Source organism: Narcine bancroftii, chromosome 2 (genome assembly GCF_036971445.1).
Source record: "Narcine bancroftii isolate sNarBan1 chromosome 2, sNarBan1.hap1, whole genome shotgun sequence".
In the NCBI taxonomy this organism is placed as follows: Eukaryota; Metazoa; Chordata; class Chondrichthyes; order Torpediniformes; family Narcinidae; genus Narcine; species Narcine bancroftii.
Window position 1 is genome coordinate 79,417,618 of NC_091470.1, and position 6,000 is coordinate 79,423,617.

Consider the following 6,000-nt stretch of genomic DNA (forward strand, 5'->3'; position numbering starts at 1 on the left):
CAAAAAGATACCACTATAAAACTTAAATGTCACAGGTCATCTATTACTTTTACATCCCATAAAATAATTTGAATGCTCTACTGGAAGGAAGTAGCAGTTAATTGGCTAATGGCTGGCACTCATCAACATTCACTACCTATGATGCACAGTGTCTGAAGTCCGGAACATCTACTCACCCAAGCTACGCTATCCATAACTCCTAAACCCACAATCTCTCTCAGTGCAAGATGAGGAACATAGTGGCTGTGATGGTGTGTGACTTAGAGGTACATAGGAACACCACCTCTAAATTGCACACCATCCTAAATTGGAAATATTTCAACAGTCAAAATTTGTTACTAGGTCCAAATCTTGGCTGCCTTCCCCAATAGCTCTATGGAAGCCAGAAATACTACAATGGTTCAAAATGTGGTTCACCACCAACTTCTCTAGAGCAATTTGGAATACACTGCCGTTAGGAAGGAGGTATCGGTGCCACAAGACTCACATCACCAGGTTCAGAAACAGCTGCTACCCCTCCACCAACAGATTCCTCAACAACAAACTCAATCAGGGACTCGTATAAGGAATTTTACTTGTGCACTTTATTGATCTATTTTATTCTCTCTGTAATGCACAGTTTTGTTTACATTTCTTTATCTGTTTACATTTATTTCTTTACTATGTTGTGTACAGTTTTTTTTTGCATTACCAATAAGTGGTGATCCTGTCTCTCCTGCAGGAAAAAGAACATCAGGGTTGCATGTAATGCCAAATATGTATTCTGACAATAAATGTAAAATCTAAATGCCTACATCCAGATCCCAAAGGTCAATAGGAACAAAACAACTCGTCTGAACTCAGATCCTACAAATAGCAATAATATTAGTGTTTTAAATAACGGAGACTCAGAAACTAAGAGCTCTCTGCTCTACGCCATATAGAATGAACTTTAAGAGGACAGGTGATACTCAGCAAGTGATACCTTTGCACTTTTCAGGGGGTACATTAGGTCTGAGAGAATACCCACTACTGTATAATACATGGTGTTGTAATCTGCAGTCAGATTGCACAAAGTCATGTTTTTTTTTAATCCTTAATTTTTAGGGGTACCCAGGAACCTATAAAAATGCCCAAGGGGAACAGTGGAACAAAAAGGTTGGGAACCCCTGCACTAGAGCATGGTAGGCTGAGACAGTTACCTTATAGAAGTTTAAAAATCATGAGAGACAAGGTTAAAGTGAATGTCTATTTCCCAGGGTAGACAACTATTTTGGAACTAGAGGACAATAAGGAAGAAGATGTGAGAAGGACCTGAGGGGCAACATTTTCAATCATGGGGTGGTTCGTGTCTGGAACAAACAGCAGGAGGAAGCTCTAGAATCAGATACAATTATAACCTCCAAAAGTCATTTGGACAGATACATGGATAGGAAGAGTCTAAAAGGATTTGAACCAAAGGCAGGCAAAAGGGACAAGCTCAGAATGTTAACTTGATCGACATGGACAGACCTGTTCTATGCTCTGTGACTCCATGGCATTACATACATCACAGTGTGTAGGACTCTCTCTGCACCCATTCCATTCCTCCTCTGTAGTATAGATTATGGAGAGTCATATGGCTTTGCTGTCTGGAACCTGTTGGAGATCGCATCACCTGTTGGAGTCTGCCCACCCATTAGTGCACACCTGACCACTGGCCCCTTTAAATCATATTGATAACCTTGGCCAGACTCCCCAACTTACTGCACTTTCAAAGCCCATCACGTGCAGCCAACCACTCTCTGTTCCTGACCATGAACACTGCTCTACGCCAGGTCATGAACATTGCTGGAGATGTCATTGTCAGGTGTGCACCACACTTACAGCAGGACCATAGTATTGAGCAGCAATACTTACCATTGAGCCATATCCCATTGGAACAGGGAACTGGGAGGACATGTTAAAGTTCCTGTATAGTAACAAGTTACTGAATATTACAGCTCGTGTGTGAGAGAGATAAGCAGCCAATGGTATCAGAGATTGTTGTATCCAATGTGACTGCTTACAATGTTTAAAGTACTGAGTCTTGTTTTGTTTATCCCCCGTTACTATGTCTCCATGCCTGCAATAAATATCATCCTTTGGTTGTTTAGCCTGTGTCTGGACTTGTTTCTCTGTAAACCCACCGAATATGATTTATTCACACGTAACCTCCTCACTCAAAATAATTCAATTTTAAAAAATTCTTTAATTCTTTTCTTACTGCGCTGTTTACGGTGAATTGAAAATATCAGCACTGGTATAACCTGGTCTGGCCTCAGTTCCCCTCCACACTGATATCCTCAGGCTTTCATTACAATCCCTCCGACCCGGAGACTCAAGCTCTTTTTTCACTTAGTACTCTCATTCACATTTTATGCCTCCTTCATTCTCTCTCTCTCTCTCTCTCTCTCTCAAGCAGCCCTCAATTAGGCAGTCAAAAGCTCAGAATAAGTATATCTAACATTTGAGAGTCAGTTTAAGACAGATACTGGGAAGCTCAGAGGGGAAAAAAAGGACACAAAGAAAAGTTAAAAAAACACAGAGATGCAAGTGAACTATATGGCACAACTGAATAAATGGAAAGAAACATGGCTGCAGATAATGAATATTTACAGGGCACATTCATGGTGATTAAATGACTAAAGGAGCATTCAAGGAGTCTGAAATACCTATCTGGAGATGAGTGTTAAAGTCCAAACTCAGCATATGGGAAATTTAAATTCAGAACAAAATAAATTGGTAATAATATGCTAGTACCATTGTTGGTGTCCAAAAATATTATCAGGTTATCATTAAAACCCATCATGTTTTTATGTTCTTCGGGAATGCAAGTCTGGCATCCTTACTTGGTCTGACCAACGAGAGATTATTCCCTCAAATGCCCCAGAAAATAATGATCACAATATTCAGTTCAGGAACAATGAGGAATAAACAATGAATGTTGTTTTTGCCAGTTCTGCACACTCACTGCAAATAAATAGCTTTAAAAAAAATACACATACGTATTGAAAGGCAATGAGTAGCAGGAAAAGGAATTTAATTTTCTTGAACTAAACATAGAAATGATGGAAAAAGACAAGAAGTGACAGAAACAGCAAAAATTAAGTCAGAGATAATTAAGGACATATGGGGGGGGGGGGGGGGGAATCAGTGTGCACAACAGATGTTGACTGAGAAAATAAGAGAAACAAGATCAAAAAATCAATAATCTTCAGATGATAAGTTACACCTTTTTCCCAGGATGAGAATAGCAAACACCAGAGGACATCAGTACAAAATGAGGGGAGGAAAGTTTAGAGGATACATCAGGCATACGTTTTTGCGCAGAGAGTATTGGGTATTGACTGCCTTGTCAGGATGATGGTGAAGGCTGGTACAATAGGAACATTTAAAAAGATTCTTAGATAGACACATGGATGAAAGAAAAGTAGAGATTTAGGAGGTAGGGAGGATTTAGTTTTTTGAATAGTCTGTCCTATGCTGTAAAGTTCTATATTCTACATTGCATGGGAGATAAGAGGCAAGGATAACATTGGAACATGGAGATAGGAAGGGTACAGGGAAGATGTGAGAGTGATGAGGGAAATGGAGAACAATGGAAGAGAAGGATAAAGGAGTGCAGTGGGAGTTGAGGAATTGAGGAAGGGTGTTGAGGAGAGCAGGCACCACACCAAGGCAGAGATGGAAAGGAAGCAGGATAAGAGACAAGTGAAGGTTAGATGTTTCATAATTTGATTTTACCTTTCAAAAAGTTAGATAAAATTAGAAGTCATTTACAATCTGCAGCAAAATTGAGGCTCAAAATTACAAGTTCTGATAGTAAATAAGGGATATCAATAAATAATTACAAACAATATCTATTCTTTTATGGCAAAAAACAAACAGAAGTGGCCTAACCAGGGCAATGGATTCATGCTATAGGTAGTATTAGGATTTGGAAATTATCAGCAATGAGCAAAAGTGCATTGTAAAAATAGATAACAAAAACAAAGAGAAAAATGAGAGTATTAAGAGAAATATAAACAGGCTGTCAAAGCATTTATAGGTGTGTAAGAAAGAAAATTAATTAAAATTAGAGTGGATCCTTTTCAGACTGACCCAGGAGAAATTATATTGCGAAATAAGAAAACTAGAGAAATATTTTGTGATTATCTTGACAGAATGCACAGAAAAGTTCTGAAAGTATTGTAGAAAGGGTCTGGAATGAATGAGAGGCTTACTGTAATTTGTATTAATAAAAAATGGTCAAAAAAGTAGAACAGAAAGGCAATAAATTCCCAAAAGTTAACAAGAAAATCTGCAGATCCTGAAGTCTAATGCAACACACAAATGTGCTGGAGAAACCCAGCATCATTAGGAAGTAAAAGGCAACCAACATTTAAGACAGGAGCCCTTCCTCAGGAATATTTGTGTCGCAAAAAAAAACTCTCAGGGCTTAATAACCTGTGGGATTCCCACAAACTGGAAGGTTGAAACTATAACCCTACTCTTTCAGAAAAGAGAAAGATATAAACTTGGGGGAGGGGGGGGGGAACCCAGTTTGCCTAACATCCAGTGAGGGAAAAATGTTGGAAGCTGTTTAAGGAAATAAAAGTAAGGAACTTGGAAAACAGTACTAGGATTGAGCACCATCAAAGCGTTTTTGAAGTTATTATTTCCAGAACAGTTAAATATAAATCAGTTAATGTGGTGTTTTTGAACCGCAAGGTCTCTGACAAGGTATCACACTAAAATTCATGAAACTAAATTAGAGCAGCAAACTGGCATGGATTGCGAATTGGCTGATAGACAGAAATCAGTCAGAACAAATGGGTCATTTTCAGGTTAGAAGTCTGTGATGGGCAATTGCCTCAGGAATCGGCACTGGGGTTCCAGGAATTCACAATCTGTACTGATGATTTAATTGACAGAATAAGGTGTAATATATTCAAGCTTCCAGATGAGAAGGGGACAGGGATGGAAGCAGGCTCAGTGAATGGGCAACGACAAGTCAGATGAATATAGCTTTCAAAACAGGAGGGTTATCGAAAGAGAAAATTTAAACATTTTTGTATTCAAACAGACCTGGGTCTCCATGCACACAAATCACTGAAACACAGTGTGTTGGCCTTCCTTGCAAGAGGAAAAGTCCAAAAGCAGAAACATATTTGTCCAACTACACAAGCCTCTGGTGACACTGGATCTGGAATATTGTGTATAGATCTGGTTTCCCCCTGATCATTAAAAAATATAATTACAACAGAGAGAATTCAGCAAAAATTTATCAGATAGGAGGGAAGATTAAACAGATCTAGCCCATTCTCTGTTGGGACAAGAAGTAATCTCATTGATAAGGAAAGAGGGTTAAAGGAGAGGGACAGAGATGGTGGACTTAACAGTGGGGGTGGATAGAAATGGGACACAGATGGAGAGAATGGACAGAAAGAGGAGATAGCAAGTAGCAGATATGGACATGAACAAAATGGAACAGGAGAGGTTGGGAAGAGCACCAGGGATGTGATAAGAAAAATGAGATTTAAAAGATAGGAATGGAGAAGGTAAGGGGCAGATGACAAGAAAGAGCATGGTTATAGAGAGGTGGAAATACTGATGGGTGGTGCAATAAAGGGTAGGAAACATGAGATTGGGCTGAGAGGATGGTAAAGGCCACTGCATGACCGAACTAGGGGAGGGAGGAAGAGTAAGGGAAAGATATTTAGAGGAGAGGGGGACGTTGAGGGATATGGAGGTGGAGAGTGAGGAAGAGGGAAGAAATTAAGGGGAGGGGGTGGGAGAAGGCATGAGGGACCTAGCTCTTTTGTGGGGAAGGTTGGGGGAGTAGTGAGGGATGAAGGGTAGTGGAAGTGTGAGGGACCCCATGGGAAGGGAGAGGGTGATGTGCACAGGATCCTACAGGAGGGAGGAGCAAAGGACAGCAGGGGGAAAGGGCGTGGGCGGGACGCCGGGGGGCGCGGGACGCCGGGGGGCGCGGGACGCCGGGGGGCGCGGGACGCCGGA

General features: G+C 40.5%; 1 protein-coding gene across 15 annotated transcripts in view; it reads right to left on the reverse strand.

The window, feature by feature from the left end:
• The window catches only part of mta1 (metastasis associated 1), a 166,994-nt gene that overhangs the window by 141,086 nt on the left and 19,908 nt on the right, over positions 1-6,000 (reverse strand). The window contains exon 1 of one of the 15 annotated variants that reach the window (XM_069917204.1): positions 1,879-1,897. The exons of the other annotated variants lie outside the window; for them this stretch is intronic. The gene's annotated coding sequence lies outside the window, so the exon portion shown is untranslated. Of the gene's footprint in view, positions 1-1,878; positions 1,898-6,000 lie in introns of those variants that run through there. 15 annotated transcript variants of the gene reach the window in all.